Source organism: Sebastes umbrosus, chromosome 4 (assembly GCF_015220745.1).
Source record: "Sebastes umbrosus isolate fSebUmb1 chromosome 4, fSebUmb1.pri, whole genome shotgun sequence".
NCBI classification, from domain to species: domain Eukaryota; kingdom Metazoa; phylum Chordata; class Actinopteri; order Perciformes; family Sebastidae; genus Sebastes; species Sebastes umbrosus.
The window spans coordinates 22,930,397-22,944,869 of record NC_051272.1 but is presented as its reverse complement, the minus strand read 5'-3'; positions in this window follow the sequence as shown (position 1 = coordinate 22,944,869).

Below are 14,473 nucleotides of genomic sequence, written 5' to 3'. Positions count from 1 at the left end.
TTTGTATCTGAAGGGAAGCAGGGAACAGGGAGTCTGGAGAGAGTGAAAGAATTGAATAGCCAAAGCAAGTTTTAATGTGTTGAGGTCAGAAACGGTGATGGAAGATGCCAGCCTCCACTTTGAAACAGACGGTCAAACTAGCCCCCACGTTGTTTTCCACACGTGTATATACTAGGCATTGTGGCAAGAGCGTGTAAGAGCTGACTTAAAAAATAATAGTGATATTCTGGTGAATGTGTGCAAATTCACATAAATTCAGTAAGTCAGTTAGTCTGCCAATAATAAATAAAGAAATAAAACAAAATTAAGAAATATTAAATAATAAATAAATGCATAATAATTAAAAGAAACTACCGTGTGCAAACTGTATTTCAGAGAAAAATTGAATTTTAATTGTGTGAATAATTAGTCAAACTTAACAAGAATACATTTCCAAAGACAAGACTGACTTCAATATGACACTACACAACCTCAGTGTTCACATTAGTTTACTAGAATAATCACATTGGTATGATCATGAGCATCAAATGGTTGAATCAAACAGTTGTGCTATTTTAGAGAAAATATGAAAATATGAAGATATATACCGCATATGGCGATAAAGCCTAAAAATATTGAAATCAAATTTATAAGCCACATCACACACATATCTTGGTATAATGCAATACAACTGACCACACAAACTAAAGCCTCTACAGTTGAACACATTTCTATTAAGACATTTAGATAGGTGGGATTCACTGCAGGGCTGCTATTTTAGACTACATTCATTTTAGCAAAGTGTACCTGATAAAGTGACAACTGTGTATAATAGTGTAATTTTTTTAAAGGATAATCATATGTTGCCTTTGTTAAATCTGCCTCTGAACTATAATAACCATAACCGTCATATAAATGTAGTGGACTACAAGGTAATGTAATTATTGTAATAATTGTGGTCGATGCATGTGTAAAGTGGCATAAAATTAAACTTCAATTATGTAATTAACTGATTTTTTGGCCACATGGGGACATCAGAAATAAGCTGTAAACACACCATGACTTTATTATTATCCTTCCAGCTAATATAACAAAGTTGTTGGTGCTTCTAAAGCTCTTTTGCTAACAGCTGCCTTCTGTGGATGAAAACGGTGAGTCAAAAGATGCTGAAATACTCTGTCTCTGTTGATCTGAGGGGAACTGCAGAGTAGGCTTGCAGCGGTAGTTGGTGTTACCGGTGTTACATAGTGTTTGGGCATACATCGATTACATTACTTTCCCACCGCCCCCACTATCGTTTTGATTTTTTTTATAAATAAAACCCACTTAGACAAGACGATGGCAGAGAATTTGGTGTTACAGCAAAAAGCAAAAGCGTCTATTTGGCAATATTTTGGATTTACACCTAATGCTATAAGGGAACCATAACATTAAGGAGGCAAGTGCCGTGCAGATGATGGAGCAGTCACAGCCGGTGTGTGCGGTGCAGCAGCGCGAAGTGGATACCCAGAGCAAAAGCTGGACCGGAGAGGCCATACACACAGCCATCCACATTAAAGATCAAAGTAAGCGCTCTACATAAAGTATATTGAGCGCCATTTTTTCTTGTAAAATGTCCGGTGTAATCGGTGACACCAGTGTCAAGTTTATTAACCGGTGGGAAAATTTCCTCACTATGACAACTCTGCTGCAGAGTCACCTGATCAGTCTCTGTGGGTTCGTCACTATGAGCGACCCCTTCTACATTGGCTCCACACAGTCATTTGATCCAATATTAACTAGGGCTGTCAATTTATTAAAATATTCAGTGGCGATTAATCGCATGATTGTCCATAATTAGTCGTGATTAATCGCAAATTAATCACACTTGTTTTATTTCGAAATCAATTAACAACACAAAACTATGACAAATATTTTCCAGAAACCCTCACAGGTACTGCATCTAGCATAAAAAATATGCACAAATCATAACATGGCAAACTCAAGCCCAAAAGGCAACAACAGCTGTCAGTGTGTCAGTGTGCTGACTGGACTATGACTTGCCCAAAACTGCATGTGATTATCATAAAGTGGGCATATCTGTAAAAGGGAGACTCGTGGGTACCAATAGTAACCATTTTCATTCACATATCTTGAGGTCAGAGGTCAAGGGACCATTGAAAATGGCCATGACAGTTTTTCTAATTTAGCGCATGTTTGGAGCGTTACTTACCCTCCTTTGCGACAAGCTACTATCAGAATCAGAATCAGAATCAGAATGGTGTTTATTGCCAGGTGTAAGAGGTATACACTAGGAATTTTCTTTGGCTTTTGTCTTTTGGCTATGACATCATTGGTACCAATGGATTCCTTTCTAGTTTTATATGATACCAGTATCTTCACACCAGCTTTAAAACTGAGCCCGCTAAAACCTACGAAAGATTGATTGTGATAATACATTAAAGAAATTAGTGCCTTTTAAACCAATCTATGTTAACAGGTTATTATTGCGTTAACTTTGACAGCCCTACTAATAACATAAAATGTTGACTGTAACAGATTCAAAGACAATGCTAGACTAAACATACTGCAAATCAATTAGAAAATGAGTCTGATTTGCTTGCCAGTGACCTGCAAACAATGCAACATGATCTGACATGTCAAGGGAAAAGGAAGAGAAACAGTTTAGACGCTCATACGGACTGATATTTATAACACCACAAACTATCGCCTCAAAAACGTCACATTCACTTAACACAGGTTAATTTTGTCAGCTGGTTTTAGCAGACTACATGACGTCATTTTATTCACACTAAATCACAATATATATAGTGCAAAATGAACAATGTCCAGAGGATATTACACCATGCATGAACAGAAATTCAGCTTTAAATTCATAAACCCACGAAACCTATATTGCAGGTGACATTTTTACCTTACTAAAGGCAATATATGTTGCCAAAGCAACGGCTCTTTGAGCACACACCACCTCATGTGATCAGCAGATAATCCTCCATGTGTGTTTAAGTAGTATAAAAGCTCCGAGGGGCAGGTTTACAAGGTTACATTGTAATGAGTCTCTTTGCCAGGCCGTCCTCTCATCTGATATGCTCCGGTTGCTGCTGTTAGAAGCCCAAATCATGCTATCACTGTGTATACAGGACCAGCCAGGTCCATCATTAATACTGCTCTTATCATTCCGTCCGCCATGATTTCCATCCAAGGCTTTGTTATCAGTGTGAGACCCGTATCAAGCCGTGTCTGTCTTGTTGGGACATACAGCAGAAGATTTGCTACTAAGCACACTGTCTGTTAGCTGTTGCCTGTTGGCCATCAGAACACACCACAACCTTGACATTAATGATTCAATGAGCACAGTAATTGAGTGCCTTTCTCATTTCCTGGCAGCTACAACACAAAGCTGATGGTGGGGAGACAGCAGAGATACAGAAGGAGGAGGATAAGAGGGTGAAAGAGAAAGGCTTATGGAAAAAAAAAAAAAAAAAAACTAAAGGTAGGAGAAAGAGATAGGAGTGAGTGAGAGGGATAAGACACAGAGGGAAGGAAATAAGGAAGGCGAGTAAAGTGTGGGGTAGGATGAGGAGAGGATCAGAGGCAGAGGACAGCGAGGAGAGAGATTGCATTAGCTCATCATCCCAGTGGACCTGCCTGTGCTCTGAGGTTGACAGTCCTGAGAGCTCCTGTCCTTCAGCCTCCCCGTGTGCCTGTGGCATTATCTCCTACTTACCATAGAGGGCCAGCCGTTCAGCGCTACAAATCACATTCTTTTTTAAACTTACTTTAAAAATAATATTTCCTGCCATGAGCTCCATTAAGGCCTGTCATTATCTCAATTTCTCACCTAAATCTACCATTCTGCTGAAGTGGTTCAGCAGCAATACAGATATACTGTATGAAATTACAGTGCCATCTCTAGTGGTCGTGTTCATTGGAAACCTGGTGCTCCTGTTGTATCCTACTGAATATAATAATCATCATGATCACTATCATCTTTTTTTTTTTTTCAGCAAAGACCAAAGTTATTACAATTTATCCTGTAGGGGATACGGATGTACTGTATGTAACAAATTTCATGGCAAACCAGCCAACACTATAATATTTAAAAAGGATTAAAGATGAACTCCATGGTGGCTCAAGAAGAAAAGTCAAAGGATCAAGCCATTGGGATACATTGTCTGGCATTGTCCCCTTGACCTCTGACCTCAAGATATGTGAATGAAAATGGGCCTATGGGTACCCACGAGTCTCCCCTTTACAGACATGCCCACTTTATGATAATCACATGCAGTTTGGGGCAAGTCATAGTCAAGTCAGCAAACTGACACACTGTTGGGCTTAAGTTTGCCATGTTATGAATTGAGCATATTTTTTATGCTAAATGTAGTACTTGTGAGGGTTTCTGGACAATAACTGACATTGGTTTGTGTTGTTAATTGATTTCCAATAAGAAATATATACATACATTTGCATAAAGCAAGAATATTTACCCACTTCCATGTTGATAAGAGTATCAAATGCTTGACAAATCTCCTTTTATGGTATATTTTGAATGGATAAAAAATGTATGATTAGCTTGCGATTAAACGCGATTAACGCTTTTAATTGATTGACAGCCCTATATTTTACATTATATTACACTAGTGCAGGAGTTCTGGTCATATTGTTTATGGTGAAAGGGTATAATATTACAAAATATTAGTAAATACAATAAAAATAATCTTTAATCCTACTTTGTACACAGGCCATGTCCTTTGGAGATGTGTTTGTTGTGGTCCCTGTCTATTCAAACACCATTCTAATAAACATGAATTATTTGTAGGATGATAAATTATCACATGCTAACAAAGCATGCATCAGTTGAAACCATCCAGAGTGATTTGTGACCTCCTCCACCTATTTCGCCACAACATATTTGCTTTTCATGAAATTAATTAACTTCAGACCTCATTCATTACAAGACACAATTAATCGTGTTTTGCTCTCACCATGCAACATGACGAATGACAACAAAAAGGTTATCATCAAATTTAAAATAACCTGCAAACACAAATAGGGGAAATGTTTTTTTTATTAGAAGTAGTACTTGCACGTCTGACTGCTGATTTCTGTCTAGCACTAGTAGGTCATTTTGTGTTTTTCTTATATGAACAAAGTGATTTCAACTCATTAATATTAGGGCCGGGGGTTTGTTCACCCTCTCTGAAAAAGACAATAAATTATTCAGATGATCAATCAAAATGTGCATTGCATGTATTTGAATGTCTTTTTCTTTTTACCCTCAGGCCTGTTTGATATTGTCATCCCTCAGGTGGGACCTGCCACGTTTCATTATTAAATCCAAAAGGTGAAACTTACAAATGTCAACAAATTTCGGAGGGGAAAAAACTTACCCTGGAACCAAATCAAAACAGAACCGGGTTAATTGCTTGAACCGTGTTTGTTTGTTTGCTCAGAGAATGGAGTCAGAGGCCTATGCTTACACTTCCAGTCTAAAGCCCTGAGAAAAATTGACAGGCAGGGCTAAAAATAGGAAAATGTGCGGTAACTCGAATATGTAGAGTGTTGCTCTGTGTTGGTGGTGTAATTACAATGGATTAATTAAGATAGATGTCTGCTACATGCACATTTCCCAACCCAACAGAAAATTCCTGACGTCTGTCTCCTGACAATAATTCAGTCTGTCAGTGCAGCCATACAAATACAAGGGGAGGAGGCAGATTTCCCAGGGGTCTGTCTCACCTCCTGCTTCCTGCTAACTTACATGATCTGGGATGAATGTCCACCATGAAAAGGGAAAGTGGTATTGCACGGACAGATTGTGCATGCTTTTGCTGTGCACTGCCTCAGATTTACATGAAAGACTGACATTATGTCCCTTATTGAATATGCCTTTCCCATATGTTGAAAGAGTTATTGGTCGATAGACATTTCCTTTGGCTAACTCAGACTGCTGAAGATTCATATTTAGCTTTGGCTGAACTTTAGAATGCATTTTTGCCCAGAAAAAGGACTGTAGATTTTGCCGAGGCCAACTGTAGACATTGCAACGGAATATATGTCAGTGGAAAGACGTGGGTGTGCCGTGTAAAAAGAAACAAATACACACAGGTGGCACAAATTGATGCGAGTTTAGAATGTTTCCACTTGAGCTAAACATGTACGCTTATCCCAGGACTTTATGGACCTAACTTTACTTTATAAACATATAGAGATAAGAGGGAAAATAAATATGGATGGAATTGAAAGAGAGAGTTCCTGGTGACTTTTGAGATCAGCCAGACACTGAGTGGCCACACAAACACACACAGATATGCATTGACCACACATTGTTAGCTTACATTGTCTCTACATTCAGAACATTTGCCGTTTGTGGCGAATAAAGATCGACCACACAAATCAGTCAAATTCCCACCTTTAAATCAACTATAATCAACCTTTATATAATAACAATGTATCAAATGACAATGTGAAAACAAAATCACAATTGTGAAAGGGGTAGTGGTGAAACTATCTGTAGATACTTTTGGCATTTCGGAAATTTTCAGATCATTGTTTAGCTGTCTGACCAGTGGGCTCCAGGTCTGAAGAGTGAAGCCAATGCGATAGTGCCTTAAACTTGCATTCTCTCTAACATCCAGCAGGGGGCGACTCCTCTGGTTGCAAAAAAAAGTTTGATTGTATAGAAGTCTATGAGAAAATGACCCTACTTCTCACTTGATTTATTACCTCAGTAAACATTATAAACATGAGTTTATGGTCTCAATCCCTAGTTTCAAGTCTTCTTCATTTCAGCATGATGTTCATTTAGTAAATTATGGTCCCATTTAGAGTCAAATAAACCATAAAGCAGGGTATACTTTAGGACGTGGCTACCTTGTGATTGACAGGTTGCTACCACGGCGTTGTCCATCTGGGAGTTGTCCATGTTTTCATCTTAGAACTTTAACCTTTTCACAGTGTGTTTTCAGTTCATGAAAGTTAATATTAACATTTCGGTCGCATAAAAATGTCTTATTCAGCATTTAGTTGTACTTAGCTCCACACTCTCGTGTCACTTCTGGTTGTAAAAAGCAAAGTTGGCAACGGCCAAAATGCCAAACTCAAGGCTTCAAAATGACAGTCCACAAACCAATGGGTGACATCACGGTGACTATGTCCACTTCTTATATACAGTCTACGATTTTGGTTCACTCTCACAGCTCTCACAGCATCATTTTTGGCCGCAGGCGGCAGTTCTTTTCAGAGAAAAAGCTCTAAATATCAACCAAACACTACCTGCTCAGCACCAAATAGCAGACAGACACCGTTAGATAATAGCAGGTGAACACAGTGGAGCATTTAGCTGTTAAAGAACCAAATATTTTCTTCAGGAGTTGGTAGAGACCAAAGTCAAAGCTAAAAGTAGGGTCATTCATCAGGTGGATAGAAACATGATTCAAAATGAATGTTGCTCCATGACTGCTAGATGTGTAAATAAGCAAGTGTTTGCTAAAAAGTTAAATCAACTTGAACGGTGATGATATGTCAGTTTTGTGTTCACAGCTTATTCACAGTTATTGCAGGTTTTAAACTGCAGTCACTTTAGGAAAGTATCTCTTCAATCACAAGAGTGATTACAGCAACCAATAACTCTCAGCACACATATGGCATGAGTGTTATATTAAGGCAGACTTGAAATACTCCGAACCTATCTCTTAAGCACAGATGTGTCATACCAGTGTTTATAGCTCAGCAGCAATAGAAAACAAGTTGTCTCGCAGTTCTCTTTTTATTTGAAGTCGGACTAATTTGTCATGCCTCGCGAAGCTTTGAATTGATTAAGGCTGTGACCGAAGCCCTACAATCATGGTTTCGCGACAGAACTTGGAAGTAAAGAGATTGATAACGCGCAAAAGTGATGTATCACATGAGCTGCGCATTGTGTAAGTGAACAAATAAAAGGTAAATGGGTCAGTGAGTGTGTGTGCTTGAGTGTGGCGCTATGCATCCATTCTCGGGCCAGACCGTCTGACTCAGCCGCCTGTCAGCAGGACGAGGCAGATGGGAGACATAAAACGCTCCATGCCTTGACAAGGTAGTCTGTCAAAGTTAGGGAGAACAGTCACAGGGGTAATGTTTTGACAAGGCATTAAATGTCTCCTTCGCAGACGTCCTGTATGTCATTCCATTAGATTGATGTACAGATACAGATGGCTGTATAATGCATGCCTATGGGGACTCCGCATGCTCATGTCTTGACTTTTGTTATCCTCTGGCCCACATTTAACACAGCTAATGATTAGCCTTAGTCGTGTCACTCCCAATCTCAAACTTCGCTGTATAATTGAGCGATTAAAATGCGATTAAGAATGACTTTCAACAATACATTTCACATCTGTATTGCTTCATCCATGTCATGACGTGTGGCTCGCTGCCTACATCATGTTCAATTTATTTTTTATAGACTGTATTCAATAAATGTATGCCCAGCTTTACGTGTCATAATTGGCCATTAGCTGCTTTTTTTGGAGTGCACTGTTCTAAACAGTGTTATATGAGACCTTGATACGTTCACTCCCCTCTATCCTGCTGTTTTTCTTTCACCCCACTCTCCTGTGTTCTTCTCCCATACACAAGTCTGTCAAAGTTCAGATATCTCAATTCAGGGCGAGACAATTATATCCAGTCTTTGCCACAGGGCATGCCCTGAGCACCAACAGACCTTTTACCCTGCATCTATCCATAATGATCTGTTTGGTTACCAGTGTTTTTTTTTTTTTTTAAATCTTTTAAATGACTGGACACCACCTGAGGCTATGCCTGAAGAAATGATTTGCCATGCAGTGTGTGGATGTGTTTATATTTCTACCATTATGCTCTAAAATAGGTAATTACTTACACCGCATGGAATCTGTGGTAACTAGAGCTTGCTGCTGATACTGCAGTTACCAGAGCTAACACAGCTCTATAATAAATGTTTGACTGTCGACAGTGTGAACAGTGTGTCATGATCATTTAAGGTGATGATCATCATGATCTAATTTTAAGGATAAATTCTTGTCAGACAGTGTAAAAAAAGTTTGTAGAGGATGTTAAATACAAAATATATTGACCCACTACATCAGAATTAGTTGTTCCTGGAAGATCTTAGGATTCCTTTCCTTACAGAGATAAGTCCCGTTAGCTGACAATGACAATGCTGATATTTACCATCTTCTCTATCTTAGTTTAGCATGTTTGCATGCTAATATTTGCTAAGTATTATCAAAGAGAGCTGAGTCTGATAGGAATGTCATACGTTTTCCAGGTATTTTGATCATAAACCAAAGTCATAAAACATCTGACCTGATAATGGCTCTCACAAGGTTATTACACTTCATCCTGAAGGGGACATAAATTCCTGCAACGAATTTCATGGCAATCCATCCAATAGTTGTCAAGACATTTTGCTGGAAACCAAAGCTGTCAACCTCATTGTGACATTAGAGAAAAAGTCAGGACATCACCAAAGTCAGTTAGGCGCTATCCTCTAGGGACCATGAATATCTAATGCCATACAGAGCAATTCATTCAATTGTTAAGATATTTCAGTCTGGACCAAAGTGGTGGTGGTGGGCCGACCATCGGGAACGACAGACGGGCCGACATCCCTAGAGCAACGCAGTTAACGAGGCTAAACGTTTGTCTAGCTATGAAATTAATGATCCAATCGCAATTATTTGAGCATTAGTCGTGGTGATTAAACAATATGACAAGGAATCCATTAATGTGTTACATCGACAGAACTAAGAACACTGAAGTCATACCTATATACCAGATTCACATAGCTCCGTTTGTAGAAAGATAATTGTTGATCCATATGGTCAGTACAGGGCTGGGTATCATTTCAAAAATGACGATGCTAGTACCAATACCAGTACCCTTAAAGTTATACCGATACCAATAGAGTATTTCATTTGATACCTATCATGTGAATGGAGGCTGTGTATGTGTCCCCGCTGTCCGACCCGCGGTTGAAGGACAGCGTTGTCGCGAAACTGTAACAGCCACCTTCCCATGTTAAGTGTTAGGTTTGACAGCACTATTGCCGTTGTTGGTGCTGTAAGCACCGTTAGCTGCTAGCCGTCGGCTCAGGCATCTCAATGTTCAGAGCCATGTGCAGGCAGGCAATTCCAACTGTATGGTAGTGAGCCAATCACATGTCGCAATAAATTGAAGAACACTTGCAGTGATTGGCTGCGAGCAAAACAGTCATCTTTTTCTAGATCTGGGCACACAACGGATAGATTGCAGGTATCGTTTGACTGGATAAGTTTAGATACCTTACAGGTATTGAGTATCGATACCCAGCCCTAGTATGCAGCTTACTTTCTCGACAACACAGATAAATACACTCCTCCCCTGTCATGCTATCCCCTCCTCATAGCTCAGGAACTCACTAGCACATGTGTGGACTGTTTGTTTGGATTGTGTGGTTGATTAATTCAGTGCTCAAATATGTTGGAATAAGTAGCAACACAATCATGAAAGATTGCAAGATTTGACACTCAAATCTGTTGTTGTGCTGTGCTGCCTCATATTCATGCATCAACTAAAAGGTATTGGCCCAGGAGCAAATGTTTCCCTTCCCTGAAAATATCCTGAAAGGACACCCTCAAGTCTCCTCTTGATAACACCCGGAGGGGCAATGTAATCATTTGATTAGCTCTTCATCTTTTAGGGGAGGCATGCACAAGCATGTGTATGTAAACACCACAGCTGTTACAGCTCATTTCACTAAAGTGACACAACACAGTGTCGGTGTCCAGAAGAAGACCACATATTTGTTATTCTAAAATTAATATTTTCCTCCTGAGCAATAGATTTAATCTAGTTCCTCACATGCCAGCGTGTTTACTGGAATCAAAAACTGGCCACAAGCCAGCGTCTACTGAGCAGCACGCATAATGCATTAAGAGCATTAGGCTAATAAGCTCTAATATTGTTCCAAGAAACTGCATAATGATTGTATGTTTATGTTTAAACAACTGGGCCTATGTTGTGTTTTTTTCCCCTATAGTTTTATGGCCTTCAACCTCTCTTCACCAGCTTTAGTGCATAATAGGTATTACCTCGATGTTGTGCCAAATGTAGTCACTTCTCACCTGCTCCACGCCCTTATTCTTGAGACAGGCCTCGTCTGCAATACGGCCGAGCAAATTGAATCTGCCAGTCAACTGAAGCGCCACACTTATCTAATCCGACCTGTAATACAGGGCTATGCTCTATTGCCTTTGCATAACACCCTCTCCATGTTTGTAACCCCGGCCCCCAAGGTAGCGCCCAAGTATTGTCATTTCACTTATTGTAAACCAAAGCCAGCTCCACCTCCAGCTACTCCCTTTTTTTAGTTTTTCTCCGCAGCTTTTTGTTATTGTCAGGAGTCCACTCTGGGGCACCAACACTAAAGTTCACATTACTCACTTAATCACAAGCGCTTACTATGTAAATGCGCACATAGCCGATCACGAAGGGAACGAGGGGGGAAAAGATACATAGAGTCACTGAGAATTCATCGTGCCAGGGACTAATGCTTTTCTGCTTAAGTCAGCAAGGGAGATGTTAATGCTGCTGTGAGAATTAATGGAAGTATTGGCTTACAAACATTTGGTGATACATTATTGTGGCTCCGAGCGACCGGCTTCTCCGGGGTTGTTTTTCAATCGCACAGGCCGCAAGGGAAGTACTTCCTGTTTTAATTAGATACTGGGTAAGCAAATAGTAACTCAGATAAACTATGGGCTCTGTGGTCAGCTGTTTCCTATTTCACAGAAATAGATTATCCAGATTTAAGTATTTATCATGAAAACTAAGATGTGATTAATGACAGTGCTTTGATAGATGGTGAACTAATATGTAGTGATCAATAAATAAATTCAAAGGGGCTGACAGCATGAATTTTTCTATGAAAATGGAAATCATCTACCACGGCTACAACTCGGCTAAAATTAAATTCCTAAAAACTGGAAGGGACAGCAGTTACTAAGGGCTAAACAATGGTTGTTATGTCTTCATATGAGCAATAAAGAACCATAAAGTGACTGGATATTTTCCAAAGCTTCACCCAAGGTACCACTGCAGAGAAAGTGGACTGAAGTGGTGACCAACGATAGTTATTTTTGCGGAGAGATGACCAAAACACACATTCCATGAAATCCCTCTCTGTGAGAAAAACATATTTTTCCTCAATAGTTATTATCATCGGTTGAGTTCCAAAAGATGGCTGGTCCATGGAAACATTGGACTAGTGTCAAACACAGGTTCAGTGCTCTGTCCAGTCTGGTATGACATCGGACACACTCTTCCAAATTGGCACCCAGTGAGGTGATGTCACACATGTTAAAGTCCCCAAAAAGAAACACACTACTGACAGCTCAGTTGCAGCTGTCAACTCTGTTCTGTTGCCAGTGTGTTGACTGGTCCAGTGACTAAAATCACAAGAATCTGAGTGAGTGAATTCAAAAGGAAGGCAGCGGTGTGCAACGGTGTCATGATCTCACTGTATGCAACAGTCTGTCTCTCAACAGTGATGTTGGCGAGTTTGTGGTTGGCAGCTGCATGGAGCTTGTAAATTAATCTAATGTTCTTTTTTGACTGCTGGACACCAATAATTTTTTAGGGAACTCAGTAACTGACTGTACCTGCAAACCAATTCAAATAGCACTGGAAATACAAACAGGAGTGCACTAAGGAGTCCTAAGTTTAGTTCAAGAGGCTCCTTAGTTCCGGGAACTACTTGGTCAGAAAGGCCTATACTAGTGTCCACTTAGGGAAAGAGCTTAAACTGCTCCGATGTCTATATCCATGATCTTTTCAGAGAGCAATATATCAACAAAATAAACTATAAATATTTGTATGCCAATACTCAGTCACTCAATGACTCAATGAGTGCATTATGTTGTCTCCTCTATGTTTCTATTCAAGTTCAAGTTCTTTATTTATCATATGCACAACAATTCAGGTGAAGCAGTTGTTGGCAATGAAAATTAATATCTTAAGTCTCAGGCTGCCACCAACAATGCTAATTCAATATGTATAAAAAGAAAATGAAGATCATGCAAGTATAAAACAAAATGAGAACATAACATAAAATAGTGCAAGTTAAAATAAGGGATAAAATACAACATAAATAAAATGGTATGTAGTAAATGTATAAGTATAAATATATACTGTATATCAGTGGCGGCTGGTGACTCAAAAAATTAGGGAGGACAGGAGGAAAACCAACCCACGGTGTCATGTTCATTTTTAGTTATTTTGCATTTCCATTTTATGTATGGACTACTATCGGCTCTCATGTTCCTAATAGGGGGGGGCATATATTCGATTTAAATGTTTTATTCTGTAAATTTTTTAATCTGGAAAGCACGTTGCGCTTAAGTTTGACAAGTATTACAGTGATAAGTGTGATAAGTGTTATTAATATTATTATTATTATTATTACTGCACTAGTTAACTACTTATCTCTACTTTCTTTTGTAAAAGGAAAAATTAAGCAGTAAAAAACAATGGCTAGTAAAACAATCACTGCAGCCTCAGGATGAGAATGAACCTTGTGTGTGTAATGTGTCACCAGAAACCTGTATGTAAACTGCTGCACGTACAGCAGTCCATTGCCCGCACAGGGATACAGACGTCCCGGGTGATCAGCAGCACGTCGGGCTGCCGCACATCTCTGAGCTCCGCTGTGGGTCCAGCCAGGATCTGAGCAGATCTCTCCCCATATTCTCCCCAACCGAAGTCCAAATCCCGCTGTGCCCCCGAGGCAGCCTCAGCTCTCAGCTGCCCGGGCTGACCCACGGCGGTGCCGATTACAGTGGCGAGTAGCAGCCCGATGCACTGCTGCATTCTGGGACTGGATACCGCGATGGGCAATGGACTGCGGCACGGGTCCTTCAGGGTTGCTACAACAAACTAACTGTTGCACACACGTAACACAAGTAGGTGGCCACAGCTCGATAAAAAGCCCTAAATAAAAAGGATTTGTTTCGTTATATGTTTAAAAGTTATTGATTTGTACGTTATAATTAGTCTATTAATGATACTGAGATTTGGTAATGATTCATTTCAACCAATTACTCTTTTTTATATTTTGTTCTCCCTATTGCCCTTACAAAATAGAGGAGGAGCAACCTCCTCTGCCTCTATGGACCAGCCTCCACTGGTGTATATACAGAGGTGTAAACTGTTGTAAAACAGAAAGTAAAAGTAAATAAAAGGTTAAGTGTATAATGGTAACGTCAAGTGATGAGCTTAGGAGCTCAAGAGATAAACAGTCTTATGGCCTGCGGGATGAAGCTGTCCCTGAGCTAGGTGGTGTGGGACCGGATGCTGCAGTAATGTCTGCCAGATGGCAACAGGCAGAACAGTTTGAGGCTGAGGCGTTGTGGGGGTCTCTAATAATCCTTTTGGCTTCCTTCTTAAACCACTGGTTGTAGAGGTCCTCAACGGATGGCAGCTCTGTTCTGGTGATGAG